This window comes from Barbus barbus (genome assembly GCF_936440315.1).
Source record: "Barbus barbus genome assembly, chromosome: 35".
Lineage (NCBI taxonomy): Eukaryota > Metazoa > Chordata > Actinopteri > Cypriniformes > Cyprinidae > Barbus > Barbus barbus.
Genome location: NC_136763.1, coordinates 21,168,152 through 21,187,644, shown reverse-complemented (window position 1 = coordinate 21,187,644; position 19,493 = coordinate 21,168,152). Strand labels below are relative to the sequence as shown.

At 40.3% G+C, this 19,493-nt stretch overlaps 1 protein-coding gene across 1 annotated transcript in view; it reads right to left on the bottom strand.

Moving 5' to 3' along the window:
• fhit (fragile histidine triad diadenosine triphosphatase) overlaps positions 1-19,493 on the bottom strand; it is a 328,845-nt gene that overhangs the window by 289,792 nt on the left and 19,560 nt on the right. Inside the window, exon 2 of the mRNA XM_079393098.1 lies at positions 9,288-9,345. The gene's annotated coding sequence lies outside the window, so the exon portion shown is untranslated. The remainder of the gene's footprint in view (positions 1-9,287; positions 9,346-19,493) is intronic.

The following is a 19,493-nucleotide window of genomic DNA, read 5'->3' as shown; positions in this document are numbered from 1 at the left end:
AAGCAATTCATGCAAACTGAAAAGCACAGGGGTGGTACACGTTGCCTAGGACATGTATTCCCACTGGGAGAAAATTAACATGCCATAACTAAGAAAAGTATCAGCCGTGGGGTGGTCAGACCGGTACAGCACTAGATCAGTGGGTGTTTTTTTATTTGCAGATTTGTTTTGACATGCATTCACAGCTATAAACACCTCATTTAAAATGTCACAAAGACAAGTTGAATTTTTAAAAAATGCTGGTTGTGCTTGCTATTGCTAATACTTTACTTATTTAGGGGTTAGGATTTGAACAACCCCATGACTATTTCAGGGTTTAAAGTATTTGTCACTTCACACTGTTTGTGCATCATACCTATTAAATACATAACTGTTAACTATTTACATAAATACTGTGTATGTACAGTATGTGCTTTTCTCTCTCTCTGTTGCATGCTGGGAGTATGAGGTGGAGCTGAGCGTGTGTTTGAGAGCGTTGAGTGAATGTGATCTTTCACTATTTCTTTTTCTTATTACCCTTTTTTACATATATATTGATTTTCCCCTTGCGAAATATAGTGTAGACAGTGTAGTGAGAGAGGTTTGGTTTTTTCTCCTGTACGCGTGACTTAAAGTTGCTGGTATGTCGTCCGTCCAAGTGCAAGGAGCACCATCTCTGTCGCTCCGTAATGGGTGCAGGTGTGTACCCGACCCTGGGGTGACAGTGCAGGAAATGCTCCTGATCATTGGAGAAAAAGTTGGTTTTCAGAACATCATATCCGCCTCGCGGATGAACAAGGCTGTGGTTGTGTTTTTAAAATCCTAGCCGCTGGTTAATGAGTTGACTGTGATGAGTGGAATATGGGTGAAAGAAATCTTTGTCGGGGTAACCCCACTATCTGCTCCAGCAACGAAAGTTACCATCTTTAATGTCCCACCTTTTGGAAGTAATGAGGCCATCCTAAAAGAACTACAGAGATTTGGTAAGATCGCAAGCCCCGTAAAAACGATTCCCCTTGGATGTAAAAATGCCACGCTAAAACTCTCTCTTTTAGACGGCAGATTTACATGTTTTTGAATTCCCCGGAACGTACATTGGAAGTTTATTTCCGTGTTGCTCATGGAGAGAGCTCTTTCATGATATATGCCAGTACTGACAGCATGAGATGTTTCGAATGTGGAGATTTGGGCCATAAGCGCTTCACATGCCCACATAAAAATGAACAACGTGTGTCCACATCTTGAGCTGAGACGAATAACACAGAGATCTCAAGAGCGGGTTAAAGGAGTCACAGATGAAGTGAGAGGGCAGCAGGAGTGATCTTAAATGTTAATGTTGGCGATGTGGAAAAAACCTGGCTGCAGTACTGCTATTGACAAAGATGTGAGTGTATGTGATGATGTTGATGAACATGAAGCTCAAAGTGATACTGAAGATGTGTGTGGGGGTGTTGTTGCAGGAGAGGCAGGTGCTTCATAAGGAAATATGGTTGATGAAATGGAGGATTTGTCACAGTGTACTGATGATGGTTTAAGAGATGAGGATGAGCAATGGTCTGATGCTGCAAAAATGGTTGAAAAGGATTTATACACTCAAGATCAACACAGTAACTATGATGAACTGTCTCAACAGAAACGCTTTCGTCTTAAGAAGCACTTAACTGCCATAAGATCAGGTAAAAAGTCAGGTAAAGCAAGGGAAAAATCTAAATAATTATGATGTTTAAGAACTCCTTTTTCTTTCTGTATGTTTTCCTCTTTCTATCTTTCTTCTTGATGGAAACCTCGAGGGTGGGATCCTTAAACATAAATGGATTGAGGGATGAGAAAAAGATAAACTTATTGCTAGAATTCATAAGGATAAAGTATCTTAAGTATTTTTTTTTTGCAAGAGACCCACAGCAATTTTAGTAATGAAGTTAATTGGGGCTTGTGGTGGGAAGGGGAGAGAGTGCTAAGTCATGGGACTAATCTTAGTGCTGGGGTGGCGGTGCTTTTTTCTCCTGCTCTTAAAGTTAAAATTCTGAGGAAAACTGAAATAGAGCCAGGAAGACTGGTAGCTGTTAGAGCTGAAATGAGGAACCTCTCTTTCCTATTTGTCAATATTTACGCTCCCAATAGTGGAGCAGATAGATTACAACTTTTTGTTAAACTAGAGAAATTTTTAAAGCAGCAGCAGGATGTGGACTTTTTTATATTAGGTGGTGATTGGAACTGCACACACGTGATAGGAATGGTGAAGAACCTCACATGCAGTCAGATTCTCGTCTAGCCAGTGTTATGAAAAATCTAGGGTTTTCAGATGTGTGGAGAGAACATAATCTTTTAACAAAGCAGTACACTTGGGTGAGAATTAATAATGGTAGGGTTTTTGGTGCACGGTTAGACAGGATTAATGCATCACAATGTAAAAAATAGGGTGGTGCATACAGCTATCATTCCTACTTCTTTGTCCGACCATAAATTCATCACAGTGAAGTATACATTGGTGAACAGGATTCGTAAGAGCTGTTAATGGCATTTTAACAATAAGCTCTTGGAAGATAAACAGTTCTGTGAGAACTTTAAATGCTTGATGAGCAAAGTAGAATTGAACTGCTACAGGATATTTCTTCTTTAACTGAAGAGCAAAAAAAAAACTTTTGGAGGTTGATCTTAATTCTGAAGAGGTTACTGCTGCTGTAAAGGGTCTCTCTTCAGGAAGAGCACCAGGGATAGACGGACTGTCTTCTGATTTTTAAAAAAATATTGGACTATAATAGGACCTGATTATTTTGAAGTGCTCAAAGAATGCATCAGTAAGGGTGTTCTCCCTGTGAGTTGTCAACGGGCTGTTTTTTCTCTGTTACCAAAAAAGTGTAATTTAACCCTTTTAAAAAACTGGAGGCCGGTAGCAATTTTGTGTTCAGAGTATAAAATTGTCTAAATGTTTGTCAAATAGACTAAACAAAGCGTTACATACTATCATTCATAAAGATCAATCATACTGTGTACAAAGAAGATTTATTTTAGATAATTTACATTTAGTGCAGGATATGTATGACTTTGCTTTTAACAATAATATTAACCTTGGTTCCCTTTCGATATTCCACTCATACTGCATCTGTAAGACGCTTGTATGGGGAAAAAACTCCTTTTTTTCTCTTCAACTGAAGCCTTTTCAATCACACAGTGAAACTGCACGTCCATTGGTTCGTGCAGTGCTATAAAATCATGCTGAGTGTGTGTCATGCTTGGGGAAATCCCACGCTGACGCTGCACTCAGTGGGACTGACTGCTCTCATTGCGAGAGTTTGTCTCGCTTCTCTGCGCTCGCGGATAGCTTTCTTTTCAGAGAGTGACTCCGCCCCTCGCGCCCTCTCGTCCTCTTCCTCCCAGGGACCTGCGAGGAAGAAACAGCGGGGCAGAGGATTCTCGCTTGACGCAGATGAAAGAGGTGGATAAAATTCCCTTCTTTCCCAGTTCTTCTTCTGCTTCTAGTCGCCCCAAGCCTGTGTCAACTCAGTAGCCTGCCAAGCCAACGCCAACCACTCCTGAACCCCGACCTGCTAAGGATCGGCAGGATAGAGGGCGTTCCCGCACGGCAAGACGCTACCCTTTCCCGAAGCGCCAAGGACCCCGGCCCAAGATCGCCTTGGATCCGGCGCCTCAGAAGTCCTCCTGATCATCCAGGCAGAAAGAGGAGGGGCCCGAGTCTCGCTTCCGCCGGACCACCCCGCAAACAGCCTCTAATGTGCCTCATCACCACGCTCAGCGCTGGGTACAGAGGGAAGTGTGTTATTACTTCCCCACAGGCCCACTCTGTCTCAGCGGAATGAGCCATGACTATTCAGCGCCACGTGGCCTCCTTCAAGGAAGGGACCGTCCACCCGCTCAAGGCTTTCCAGAAAATGCTGGGCCTTATGGCAGCAGCTTCGCCAGTACTCCAAATGGGCCTGCTTCACATGCGGCCCATCTAGTTCTGGCTGAAGCAGAGGGTTCCATCTGTGTCTTAGCGTCACGGTCGCCATCGCATAACGATGACTCGGGCCTGTGTATCAGCCCTGACCCGTTGGAGGGACCCCCTCTGGCTGAAGCAGGTTGTGATCTTAGACACGGTGCACAGAAGGAAGGTTGTTATGACAGATGCTTCCAACAAGGGTTGGGGAGCACTGTGCGAGGACAAACCGGCCTTCGGTCTTTGGTCCGAAGAGGAATCGGGTCTACACATCAACTGCCTAGAGATGCTAGCAGTGTGCCGTGCCTGTCAATTCTTCCTGCCGGACATAAGGGGACACCATGTGCTAATATGCTCAGACAGCAGATCTGTGGTGTCATACATAAATCACCAGGGCAGCCTCGTCTCGAAGCGCCTCTGCAAGCTGGTGAAAGACCTTCTTGTTTGGGCTCAGACCAATCTGCGCTCACTGAAGGCGACGCATGTGCTGGGCAAAATGAACCGAGGAGCGGACTGGTTCCCATACAAGCATCTTACAGACGCAGTAAGAGTGGAATATTGAAAGGGAATGTACTCGGTTACACAAGGGCCTTTCGCACTGATTTAGTTCCAGAACTAAAAGTACAGTACTGAAGTACTGGGATGATTTTGTGCGAACTATTTCCCAGTACCATTTAAAGGGTTGCATTCACACCGACAGTGGGTACTAAGAAGTGATGTACGCCGGTCGACAGCGACGTCATTTGTGCGCGGTGTTCAACAACGTAAACTAAGAAGAACAACATTAACGACAGGAGGATGGAGGATGATGTGATCGGAGCTGTGTATCTTTGTTGTATCTTGCGGGTTTCACAATAATGGACATGGAATTTCGACGTATACGTCAAGCGATTCAAAGAACGGAAAGGAGGACTAAACAATCCCTAATGACAATTTGCAGTGTTATATTTCATTGAGGCTGATAGAAGCACAAAACGCCGTAGACGAAATCTTCAGGTAAATGTTGTTTATAAATGCTCCAAGTATGATACAATGTTTACACAGTATGTTTACACTGTGTTTTAATCATGATGGGTGAGGGCGTTTTCGTACGCGTTTAGCCAGTCAGCGTACACTTACGTCACGGATAGTTCCTAGAACTGTTTTAGACCCTACTCTGAAGTAGGAGCTAATTTAGTTCCTCCAAACGGAGTTCCTGGAACTAAAACCATTCCTAGTTTCCGCGGTGCGAACATGCCAAAAAGTGGGTAGTTCCACAATTAGTTCAGGTACTATGAAAAGGTTCCTGTGGTGCGAAAGGCCCTTATCGTAACCTCGGTTCCCTGAGATATGGGAACGAGTACTGCTTTCCTGGCCGTGCTATGAGCTGCACACCTCAGTCGCTTCATTCGAAGAAATCTGAGATGCACAGGCGAAGCCGCTTATATAGCCAGAGGCCCCACCCATTTTGGTGGGCTATGGCGGGCCGCATAGCCATAGGCTCGCTCAACGCCGGTTCGATTTTATAGCACTGCACGAACCAATGGAGTTTTTCCCCATACAAGCGTCTTACAGACGCAGTACGAGTGGACTATTGAAAGGGAACCGAGGTTACGATAGTAACCGAGTACGTTTTTTGTCATTGGGCCAAGAAAAGGCTTTTGACCGAGTTGACCACAATTTTCTTTTTGAAACCTTAAAAGCTTTTGGTTTCTATGATCAAGCTTCTCTATAATTAAGCCACATGTATGATAAAAACTTTTGGTGGTCTCAGTGTTCCTGTTAAAGTTCATAGAGGTATTAGGCAAGGTTGCCCTCTTTCAGGTCAACTCTACAGCCTAGTCATTGAGCCTCTGTTATGTAAACTAAGAAACCAGTTAGCAGGTTTAAGGGTTGCTGAACCAGACTCTAAAGAGTCTATTAAGATTTCTGCATATGCTGATGATGTTACAATTTTAGTCAGAGGTCATGCTGATGTTCACTTCTAAAAGCATGTTATGGTAGATCATCCTCAGCATAGGTGAACTGGAGTAAAAGCAATGCTCTGTGGTGTGGTCAGAATTCTAATGGTCCTATGCTTCCAGGTGGTTTGCATTGGGGGAGAATGGGTTTCAAATATCTAGGGTTTTTTTAGGCACAGATGAATTTAGGAAACAAAACTGGGAGGGCCTTGTGGAGAAAGTGTTTGCAAGGTTGTCTCGCTGTAAATGGTTGCTACCCAAGCTGTCCTACAGGGGGAGAGTCCTGATCTGTAATAACTTGGTGGCCTCTTCTCTCTGGCATAAAATTATGATTTTAGAGCCTCCGAAGGACCTGGTGGTAAGGATTCAGAAGCAGATGGTGGACTTTTTCTGGTCAGGGAAGCACTGGCTGAGGGCACCGGTGCTATATTTGCCCATTCAGGAAGGAGGACAAGGACTTGTCGACATCGGATCCAGAGTTGAAGCCTTTAGACTTCAGACAGCTCAGAAACTGCTTTACGGGATGTAAGCAGGGCTGGAACAGCATGTGCCCTCATGAGAAGGGCAGGCAGTATAGGGCTGGATCGTCACCTGTTTCTAATGAGTATTAATAAGCTGGATCTGACCGGTCGAACATCCTTTTACAGGTCAGTGTTAAGAGCGTGGTCACATTTCAAGTTCTCAAGAGAATTCAATGGTGTACAGAGACTCTGGCTGAGGGAGGAACCATTGCTTTTCAACTCTTTAATGGACCTGGATATTTTGAAATCTGATTCTCTCAGGAAAGCTTTGTGGTCTGCAAAGATCACTAAAATTGGACATTTAACTCATGAGGGAGGATGGATATCTGCTGAGGCTTTGGCCTTGAGGATGGGCATGGGCTCGAGTGGCAGAGAGACTGTTAACTCAAATGAATGAGATTTTACCAGCGGAAAATAGATTGGATTCAGAGGCTTCAGACGTGGATACCTCTGCATTCCCAGAGCTGACTTTTTCAGTTGACAGAGGAGAGTGGCAAGAAATAGAGGGTGGATTTCTCTCTATCAGATCATCTCAGCCAAGTCTTTTCAGTGATACAGGAAAGAAGGATCTATATGTGTGTTAAAGCGGTACATTTCCACATGCTTGAAAACCCGAGGGAATCCAAGTGGCTGGATGTTTTTGGCTCAGGTGTTTCCCCTAAAGGCTGCTGGAGGACCCTGTACAAACCTCCCATTGAGAAAAGGTCTGGAGACCTTCAGTGGAGGGTAGTGCATGGAATAATAGCCACAAACAGACACAGAGCACACATTGATCCACAGGTAGGGGAGGAGTGTCCTTTTTGTGGGGAACAAGAAACAGTGTTTCACTTAGTTCTTAATTATTCTAGACTATTAGAAGGATACTATTTTTCATCAATTAGAAGGATACTGTCAAATTCTGGGGGAGTTTTTTCCGCCTATGCTTTTTATTTATGGGCCTAAATACAGCAGGAGCAAAATGCAAGTTCGTGTTTTATTAAATTTTATATTTGGGCAAGGAAAACTGGCTATTTGGCTGTCACGTAAAGGAAAATTACTTGGATCAGGATTGACTGATGTTATTTTGGTGTGTTTAGAGGATTAATAAAATCCTGTATTAATATAGAGTATGCGTATCATATGTTGATTGATGACTTGGATACTTTTAGGTCTAAATGGGGCATAAACCAATGTATTTGTGAAATTGATGATGATGGTTGCTTGCAAATTTCTGTCTGAGTGATGATAGACTGTAAAACTGCTGTTTCTGTTGTGTACATTTATGTACGCATATTTATATTATTCCATTTTTATTTTCTTTTAATATTTGATGAATGTTTATCTAGAATTAGTGGTAAATAAAGAGATTGTTAAAAGTCAAAAAGTCTCTCTCTCTCTCAAGGTGTGTGTGAGAAAGAGAGTCAGCAAAGTACACTGTGATAAGAGACCAGAGTTGTAAAAATGGAAACAAACTCAGTATGATGTTTATTTAGGGTATGTTTACAAGACAACAACATGCTAAAAAACAGGAAAGGTTTCCCTTTGCATTTTTTAAAAATTGTGTGCACAGAAAGCAATTCTGTCAAAATGATCCCCGTTCACACGGATCCGCAAAAATAACAAAAAAAGTTGTATTATGCATGCCAAGTCAGTAGTTGGTGATGTCACTAGTAAAGAAGCACTACGCGGCAACACCTATAGACTGCATATGTAATACGTATGCATATGACGTCACCGTTTTCACAAATTCGCATTTTTATAGTTTAAACGAAGACAATAACGGTATCGTTTCCAAATAATATGCATTGTGAAACCCGTTTTCAAATGTTTGCATTTTCAGGCCCCCAAAATGCGTTGTCGAATAAATTAATAGCCAAAATGCAGAAAAAGTTTTCTATTTTAAGTTGAAAACAGTGCCCCCTTAGAAGCTGTGTACAAAATAAATAGTGTATAAAAGCATATACAAAACAAATATTAATAAAACCAGTCTAAAACCAAAACTGTAGAGTAGTAAAAACAGCACCAACTTCATTCAACAACAAAGACCAGACAACACATCCACTATCCTCACGTTATCTATTGACATTGACATTAAGCATCTTAATTACACATTTTCCCACTTTTACTAATTGAAACCATTTTGCCAAAATCAATGTTTGCCTTACTACATCAATACTAGGGTTGCAAAAAGGTAGAAAATTATATTAAACAGTATATTTCAGATACATTCCAGAAATTTTGGAAACTTTCCAGCATTCTTTGGAATCTTCCGGGAATTTTTGGAAAGTTTCGGGAAATTTACCGGAAATGTTCTACTCCTTTGCAACCATAATCAATTCACACAGAAATGTAAAGAGTTCAAACAAATCAATAAATACATAAATAGGATTCATAAAGCCAAAACATACATTTGCGTAAACATTTCCATAAAAGAGCTAAAATGAGAGTTTCAGCTAAAACATTAAATAAATCAACCCTGGGCATTGTTTTAGTTCATTAAACCATAAGACATTTTTAGACTGTGCTGCCAAACGTTAATTTTAATGCATTAAATCAAATGTGCAGAACAGTGGAGTATCATACGCTGTGAGACATTATCACATTATCATGTTACCGTATCTCTGGAGTCTATTGGGATTAGTGTCACATGTGCTGCTCTCTGAAGAGTTAGCATGGCTAGAGTCTAAATGAGGAAAGCGTGCTACAACCACTGCCAACATCCAGAAACATCTGCTGGGATCATTTATTGCCCCTTACGTCTAACAAACCATTTTTTCTAGATTGCGCCACGACTTCTCCTACTTGTTTTATCTGTAATCAACTTGCTCACAAGTCCACCAAATAAAAAAAAGTGTGAGACAAAAAAAAAAAAAAAAAAATCAATGAACCTGGCCGATTTCATTGTCAAAGCGATGCAATAAATACACTTACCTTCAGTCGGTGAACTTTCCCTTAGCACCCAGCTCTGTAATTAATGAGAGAAGAGAGCCTGAAACACACAGAGAGAGAGAGAGAAAGAAAGAGAGAAAGAGAGACATGAAACAACACTGTGTCATTACTAGTAAACCTGGACAACGGTGTTCATTATTAAGGCACCATTAGAACCTGAAATAATGCTGCAGATTAGCGGCTGCTAATTGAGACAGCAGGGAGATTTAGAGGTGTGCTTTACTTCAAATGTTTTCTGGATAAAAGTGAGTTTGAAAAAGCAACTATTGCTGTGTTCTGAATGGGATAGATATTAATTGCCTCCAATATTGAAGGGATGTTCCATACCGAAGTGCTCAAAACTTGGCCATTTCAAAGGGCCCTTCAGAAAGAAGGATTTTTCCGGTTAGGGTAAACAAGTTAGAAAATGCTAACTGTGTTTGCATGCTAATCACTGCTTACTAAAAACATTTTGATAGTTTGATGCATCCCCTTTGGTTAAAATCACCAACAAGAGAAGAATTTAGTAAAATGTGGCCACATTTTACCTAAAACAAAGGAATAAATTACTAAAATGTGGCCACGAGTTGTGGAAATTCTTCCTTTGTGGTCACACTTTATTTTGGACATGTCCTGTGTCATAAGTGCTGGGGATTTTACGGTAAGTCTTTCCACAAGTTACATGGTTATGCTAGTGGGTAGCAAGTGACTATGTTTGTGAGTCATTGAATTATTCACCCAACAGATTAATTCAACTCTGATTCATTCAGAAACAAAACACCACTAATGTGTGTTGCTCGAAGATCCAACTCCAATTTTGTTATCATAGGATCTAAATTAGTGAAGTGAAGTGACATACAGCCAAGTATGGTGACCCATACTCGGAATTCGTGCTCTGCATTTAACCCATCCAACGTGCACACACACAGCAGTGAACACACACACACCGTGAACACACACCCGGAGCAGTGGGCAGCCATTTATGCTGCGGCGCCCGGGGAGCAGTTGGGGGTTCGGTGCCTTGCTCAGGGGCACCTCAGTCAATTACAGTATATATCTCTAAATGCCATATCTAAATATCACAATAATAAGACACGGGTAGATTATTTTGATTTGACTAACACGCTAATTTGCTGTCTGTATGATTTAATGAACTAATAAACAACCTCCGCAAATACAACCTACAGCATCATAGTGGGGAGTTTTGCACAAGCAAACACAACTCAAATTCATTAAAAATGGCTTTGTTATGGGAAAAACTGTAGAACTGACAGAAGACCTGAGTAGGCCTACAGCTACCTACACGCTAAAAAACAGATTTGAGTAAACATGTAGTTTTTATCAAATGCTGAAACATCACACATCAGTTTATGCTTGGTAGCTAGTTTCTCATAGCTTTGCATGTCTGATTATTATGGAAAAATTAGAGCTGTTTTGTTTTCCATGCACAATAATTACACCCATTGTCCATTCAAGCATCATCATGAATTACACATTCCAGAACCTTAACACTGGTTATTTTTAAACTTTATAATTTTTTGAATGTAGGCAGAACACCGCTTCTTAAACAATTAAAATTAAATTCAGCCCTGAGTAATTCAAATATTTACCAGTTGACTACCTTAATGTTTTCTTAGCTCTCAGCAACATGAGAGCCATCCAAATGCAACATGACAGGGCTGAGAAATGCTGTCCTTGTGCAGAAAAAAAAATGTAAAAAGAAGAGACAACTGTAAAACGTGTTTTGTGTCTTCGAATGAGTCAACCCATTTGCAGCTGTTGACCTCAACAGCATACAGCATACATCATGATTTCTGAAGGACAAAGGGTCTAAAAAGAATCTATATTTTTAATCAAGTATTATTTTTTATAAAACACAGTGAAAAAATCTATGAATGTCTAGATAATACCCATTAGTTATTTATTATTTGAGTGAAGTGACATACTGCCAAGTATGGTGACACATACTCGGAATTCGTGCTCTGCATTTAACCCATCCAACGTGCACACACACAGCAGTGAACACACACACACCGTGAACACACACCCGGAGCAGTGGGCAGCCATTTATGCTGCGGCGCCCGGGGAGCAGTTGGGGGTTCGGTGCCTTGCTCAAGGGCACCTCAGTCGTGGTATTGAGGGTGGAGAGAGCGCTGGAGATTAACTGGGTTGAATATAACCCAAAAGATAACCGCAGCCTGTTTTTTAATTTATTTCTGCTGTATTGTCTAGTTCATCCCTGCACTGTACTCTAAGATGCTGTTTGCTTTGCACACCATCCTATATGTATTTCCCAATTGTTATGGAGGTTAAAAAGCCTTCTGTTGCCAAAAGGCAAGGTGAAAGATAATAAAAATATATAACTTTTAAGTAATAATGCAGTACCTTGGCCTTAGAAACTCTAGCAATGTCACTGATCATGGGTCATAGTGAATAAATCACCACTGTAAATTTGACTTAGAAGTCCATAGCATGAAATTCTAATAAGTATACATAATTCTAATATACATAAAGCTACTGTCCGTCCCACATCCTGTACATCATCCGCTGGAACGCCACTTTCGTGGGCGTGCATATGACAGTTAACGGAAACTAGAGATTACAGTTTATAAAGTTTTAAATATGGATTTGTTTCTTACATAAACGCATTGCTTCACTTCAGAAGGCATTTATTAACTCCCGGAGCTGTGTGGATCACTTTTCATGATGGATGGATGCACTTAATTGGACTTCCAAATATCAACACCCATTCATTGCCATTATAAAGCTTGGAAGAACCAGGACATTTTCATATTAAATGTATTTGTCTGAAAGAAGAAAGTCATATAGGATGGTTTGAGGGTGAGTAAATCATGGGGTAATTTTCATTTTTGGGTGAACTATCCCTTTAATGTCAATGAAAAAAAAAGGCTTCTCACCAGCGTAATATAGTAATAGTTACATCTACAGAGGCTAAAACTCATCATCAGGTAAACGTCAACATTTGGCTCAACCCATGGTATGAGGATGTCTAAATGGAGATGGAAATGGAGGATGTCTAAATGGAGGTGGAAGTGCCCTTGTTTAGGCTACGTTTACAGGACAACGATGTAGTCAAAAATTTAAAAGTTTTCCCTTGCGTATTTAAGTTTCATGCATGCACGGAAACATTTTCAAAATGATTTGCGTTTACACACAGCCGCGAAAACGGCCAAAAACGCTGTATTACGTATGCCAGGCCAGTAGTTGGCGCTGTCACCTTGTTAGTAAACAGTACCTGTAGGGAAGTGACGATTAGCTCTTTAGCTCTTCCATCACTGAAATCACCACACTGACTGTTGCACTACTCCTCATTCATAGCGATAGCAGCTTGCGCAGACATAAACAAACAAGCAATATGGCAAAAGCAGGGTTTTTTTGTTCGTAGCAGCAATGTTTGTTCGCGCTTGCCTTTAAAATTGACACGTACTGCGCATGGCTACATACCCAACACGTACTACGTCACCATTTTCAAAGATTCCCGTATTGGATATTTATACAGAAATGACAACGGTGGCGTTTTCAAAAACTTGCACTTTGAAACCCGTCTTCTAAATTATGTGTTTTCTGTCCCCAAAACGCTGCTGTCACAGCTCTCATTGTTCTTGAGTGCACCTTTCCTCAGCTGCAGGAAATACCGGATTCTGGAAGAAAACTGTCGAGGATGTTGCAGCGGGAAAGAGCGGTTACCAATGTGCATGACGTGATTTCGCAATGATGGGTAAGATCCTTTTTTGGCCAGGAGAGGACAACCTAAGGCAGGGGGTCACCGCCACTGGGCACCTGCCCAGAAGGGAGGTGTTATATGTGAGATGGTAGTGGAGTTGAGCGGATGCTTGATAGGCCTAAAAGCATCGTTAAGGGGGGAACTGTAAGAAGTTACAGCAATCAGCTTAAAAAATGTGAGCTCCTCCAGACCTGATCACCAGCAACCGCATTACTTGATGGCTTGTTTTTCATTGTGACAAGCGTCCACAACTTGATGCAACTATGCCAGGGGATCACACCCTGAGGGAAAGGAGCTTATTTATAAAGTCAATGGCAATGGGCTTTCAAGAACCATTTGAGACCATGTGTTGACAGCCTGTTATGAATTTAATATTACAGTCCAAGTTAAAAGTTTGGTGAAACTGTCAAGATATAATTTGCAGAGTAAGAGAGAGAGACTGCTGGAGTGGAGGCAGGGACGGTGCTCTGCCTCTCTTATCGGCCTGCTAAGCAGGAGTAACCAAAACAAAAGCAATGATATTAAGGCCAAAACATTCCAGTGATTTTTTCTCAAAATAAAAATCCTTAATGAACAGGCAAACTAAGAGACTACATACAAACTAGGTAAAACTGATAGGAAAATATTAAGTTTCTAATTCCAATTTAACACAAAAAGCAAATCTTGAATAGGAGCTGTTTCAATATTCATGTGTCTAGTATATATATATGTGTGCGTGAGGATGATTACTCTATATTTAGGGGGACGATTATGTTCCTGTTTTGTGTAGATTGTGTCACTAACCTCTGGAATGAGTATTTTATCATTACAGATCGGTTAAGTGAAATGGCTTTACAGAAGTCGATAATTCTGAGTGAATCTAACGAAAAGAGAATGCCGAATATGGGACGAGCTGTAAGTGGATTGGTTATCCAGCTCTGTCTGCTGTGGCTAATAACAACTTCTTTTGTCCTTTATAATGCTGATTTGAATCACTCTCTGGATTAATATGTTTAAGAGTGTTTATATGATTTGGATTTGTGAAATTGAAGATTGCTTTTCATAATGGGTTAAAAATCCATGTCTAAATTCAACTGAGGGTCTAAATTTAAACAAGTTAGCGCTTTGTTATTTGAATGGTTAAAGGTAAACATTTTAGACTTGACAGCAGAGAAACAGTGACACATTGTCACTAACCAAATTATCCAGAGAGAGCCCTCACATAAAGAAAGGCTGGTGGGAAAACAAAGGAGTGAATCCTGTTTAGGTAATATGGGTTCAAATCAAAAGCTATAAGGCTGTCTGTGTGTGCTATAAGGCTGTATACGTCTGAGTGACGTAATAGTTTGGTTTTAACTGTTATTCCCCAACAGGTGTAAACAAACAGGCAAAACGCATTAAAAGTTTCCCGTTTTTGGCTAAAAACGTTGTGTAAATGGCCCCTTATAAACAAGATTTTTTTTTTCAAACATGCACAAACTGGTCACATGACAGAAGTTGCCAAAAACATCTTGAAACAGATTTGGTGCACTTCGCCTCTTAGCAATGCATAATACATCATTGCAAGAAAACCTGTGAGAATCTAGGCTATATGGTCGTGTGACCCTGATGATGTGACTAAGGCTTGATGGAATGTAAGCCCAAACGTCCTCGTCCCACCCATCTTAAGAGGACACATTCGAGTCAAGGCAAAAATCCATTTATCAAGACAACATTGGAAAAACCCAGTGGGGCTGCAGAGATGTGAGCTGGCAATAGATTTGACTGACTGGCAGAGGCTGGTTATTACCAAGCCTGCTCCAACACCCGCGGGAAGACAAGGACTTTTTTTTTGGTCTCCTTTTTTTCCCATCCATGGCAGGATCTCCCAAAGGTGACAACCAAACGAACACAAGACGACCGAAAGTGTCTGTAATTAAAATCGTTGATTAAACTGACGGAAAGAGGACGCGTAGAGAGGAAAACAAGGTTCAGCAGTGCTGGAAATCACAATATATAACTCACACTCTAAAAGAGCGGGATATAATCCATGTCACATTAGCAGAGATGCGGAGACGATTGAGATTGTTTTCACTTTGACAGCATGTCTCCTTCATAAAATTCCAAGGAATGATTCACCAGAAAATTCTGTTATCATTATTCACTCTAACACCATTCTGAATCCACACCCATATGATTTTCCCTCTGTAGAAAGAAGATGGTGTTCCCGCTGCTCTTTCCAAATAATGAAACTAAATGGTGAGCAAAAATGGATGGCCATTAAAAAATAACAAAATAGCACTATGAAAGTACCATAATTTTACTGTAAGACTTCCTGTAAGTCATAGTCCCTAATTAGAATTGTCATTTGAAGCTTGACGGCCCCTGGCCACTAAAAGCCTCAGACGTCATGCCCACGGAACGTTAGCTAAACGTCTGATGCATATGGCACACTTATCTGGAAACACTTCAGGAGTTTCGAAGTCGTCATCGGATTGGTTGAATTCTACAGGATTTCCGGGAGACTTGTGTGTCGCGTTCTTTAACGTTCTGCCTGGAAACAAAGATGACGTGGCGCCAAACTCCCTCATCGAAGAAGAAAGCCGTCGTGTTTACAACTGTGACAATGAGCGCTTATCAGTATCAACTATAGCCATATCAAGTATCACCACAGCCATATCACCCTGCAGCCCAAGACAGGTTGCCCACTGAAGCTAAGCAGGGTTGAGCCTGGTCAGTACCTGGATGGGAGACCCCTGGGAAAAACTAGGTTGCTGTTGGAAGAGGTGTTAGTGAGGCCAGCAGGGGGTGCTCACCCTGTTGTCTGTGTGGGTCCTAATACCCCAGTATAGTGTCGGGGACACTATACTGTAAAAAGCACCGTCTTTCAGATGAGACGTTAAACCGAGGTCCTGACTCTCTGTGGTCACTAAAAATCCCATGGCACTTCTCGTAAAGAGTAGGGATGTAACCCCGGTGTCCTGGCCAAATTCCCTCCACTGGCCCTTATCAATCATGGCCTCCTAGTAATCCCCATCCACTTGATCGGCTCTATCACTCTCTCCTCTCCACCTGTAGCTGGTGTGTGGTGAGCGCACTGGCGCCGTTGTAGTGTGGCTGCCGTCGCATCATCCAAGTGGATGCTGCACACTGGTGGTGGTTGAGGAGAGACCCCCACATGATTGTAAAGCGCTTTGGGTGTACGGCAATACATCATTCATTCATTCATTCAACTAAACTCTGGATTTTCAAAAGTATGTGAAATATAAAAATTTCTCAGCATAGAATCTTTAAAATATGTCAGAGAGTCTGTTATTGTTGTGACATTTCCACGCCCCTAAACATGATGCGCCACAAAACAAAACGTGATTGGTTGCTTTACCTGTCAGTCAAATGACTTCTTGGGCAGGTCGAAGTTCCCAGACCTTTAGCCGTCAGTTTGAAGGTCTGGCTACGCGAGACTACTAAAAGATTGGCTCCCAAAACATTCTCCTTGTGTTCCACAGAATTTTCAGGTAAGCTATTCCTTTAAGAGCAAAGAACTTTAAAAGAACCTGATACATTTAAGGTGCTCAGATTTCACTAGCAGATGAAAAGCTGTTAGAAGGTTACTTCTTAAAAATAACATGTTATTTTGTAAGTATTACTAACACCCCCCTTTAGTAGAGGACTATTGATTCTGCTGTGGGTTTTTGTAATCTCAGAGTCCAAGCCTACAGGCTATTAAACTTCAAAAAAATAGCATGTAACCTCTGCTCCTGAGCTGGAGAAACTAAACTAAAAACAACCCAGCAACGATTTCTTTCCTTTGCTGACAAGGTTTTAATTTAGCCCTGATTTAGCTTGAGGACACCAAACCGCAACCATCAAAAAGTTCCCAAAAACCAAGAGCTTTAAAATGTACATACATTAAACACAAAGTAAAAACATGCCTAACTTGGGAAGGAGGGGAAAATGGCATTAATATATGATTTGACACTACAGGGAAAGCATCCTTACTTGATTTGCAGGAATATTTTGGGGTTACACAGAACTTAAGTTCAAGTAAGTTTTTAGTTAAAAGTTCATCATTTTGAAATGCACTCCAATTTATAATTCAGTTATACTGGAAATCTAAATATTGCACCGTGATAAGCAATAAAATACACACTGTATGAAATGCATAGCCATAAGACTTCTGTGTGAGCTGTGCTTCTGTTAGCAGTCAATAAAACAAAAGGGCTTCCATGCAACACATTATGGAAAGGATATTGCATTTGTTTAGCTTCAAAAGCTCATTTTTGACACAGATGATTAAATTACAAATTACATATTAATAAAATACAATAATTACATAACACATTGCTAAATATGAACAAAATATAAAAAAGGACTCAATCTGAATTCATAGATCGTTGGTTGGTTAAATCAATTGTCATCATTTGTTCAGATTTGAAACTTTTGCTGCTTCAAGATACATTATTTAATGTAAGCTTTCAGATGTACTAAGCGCTGTCGCTTATATGAACAGAGACTAAGAGACAGAGATAAAATTGAACACAGAGAAAGAGATGACCTCAGAAATGGCACCACCGCACATCTCAGAAGCTTCTGAAAGAGCTTCAGCTGAGGCTAACTTAAGAAGAAAGGATTAGAACAAAAACATTCCAACAAGATGACGACTGACCTTGATCAAACTTCAGCAAGAATAAGATAAGTTATGTTATATTCAGAGGACTCTGTGGATGACAGAAACGGTTTTGTGAATAATTCTGGGCTTAAGGGAAGTGTGGAGGTTTTGGCTACCACACAATCTGCCTCCGCTACGGTTATTTAAGAGGATGTAGTACCTGGCAGATAAAGAATTTTTTAGTTCAAGGATTTTAAACATTGTGCATATAAAACTATAGATCAAGTATATAACTATTCTTAATGCCTAATCTGCACATTCAAATATGTTTAAATAAAATCTCTTTGAAACAACACTAAAGTGAACTATTAATTAATCTCCCTCTCTTCTTGTGTCTAGAAATTGGGGTCATGCTTCATTTTTTTCAAATCAGAAAGTCTACATTCTCAACTTAGAACAACATAATTCCACTTAAAGACAAGGTTTCAACATGGAAACGTATATTTAACAGATATTTGAGTACATGGAATGCAAATAAAGCTAAGGAAATAAAATGCATACATTTGTTCTTTATTATCAGCAAAACAAATGGTAGCATTACCATTATCTTTTTCTTTATATGTCATCTTCCAAGTAATGGACAATAAAAATGCCTTTGGACAGATAAAGCAAAAAAAAAAAAAAACTTTAAAAAATCTAGTTCAAAACTTGCCAAGTTCCTCGAAATGTACTGAATCTGAATTCCTGTTCTGGTTTCAAGGTTTCATAAGTTACATAAAAATATTTTTCAACAAAAGTTTAAAAGGAGCATGTGGTGTAACCAAGTGAAAAGTTATAACATTTTCTAGTATGTCTACGTACACATTTTAATCACTTAAAGGTAGAGATTATATAGATAGATTAATTTTCGTACTGACAAATGTTTCAATATTTTGAATAGCTTTAATAGATTCAATGCAAGCTTTTTTATTGAATAAAAGAAAGATTGCTGTCAAGAGCAAACAAGAAATCAGTCACTCTGCAACAACCTCAGAATGGCATGTGGATAAATATTTAATTTCCAAATAATTATTAAACATTAATCACATTACATTGAGGCACCTCTGTGGTGAACCCATCTACACTGTTTTCCCATGATGCCTGGGATGTCATTAAATCTGAATGATTTTAAAACTCTGTTTACAAGAGAAGGCTGATTAGAATATTGCTAATACCCAAGGTAACAAACAGACGGTTTAAAAACGGCCCATCCTCGAGCTGGCATTGTGGCTTGTGGGCCCAACCCAAGAGTGAAACTCATCATCCTTTTATGTTTTAAATCTGTGGAAAAAGCCACAGATTTAAGCCATTTTTAGCCACAGCTAAGCCTCTGACGCTGTGCCTAAAAATTCCTACAATGCACCATTAAAAAAAAATGTCTTCAGATTTTTTTGATGGCACTGTAAGTTTATGTAAAGTTCTAAAGCATTATACAAAGATGTTGTGAATATAGTTGCTTTAATATGGAATAAAGTAATTGTGACATAGGAAATTTAGTCACAGTCCCAGTGACCCTTGTCAGTGGCCAAATTCGGGTTCCTGTTATACAAAAATCAAAACTAGGCCAGTAGAGAACTGGTCCCTCAACTGAGCCTAGTTTCTCCCAAGGATTTATTTCCTTAATTTCTGTCACTTGATAGAGTTTGGGTTCCTTGCCACTTACTTAACTTTTAGTAATTTATCTCTATGTTGGATCATCGGATGAGAATAAAACCTGAACTGAATTAAGCTGAATGATATCACTATTGTCTTCTGTAAAGCAGCTCTACAGCTGAATTGCAACACTGACTAAAACTATATAATGTCATTGCTGTGTTTTGTATAACTGCTTATAGCTAAACTTGATGAATTTCACACT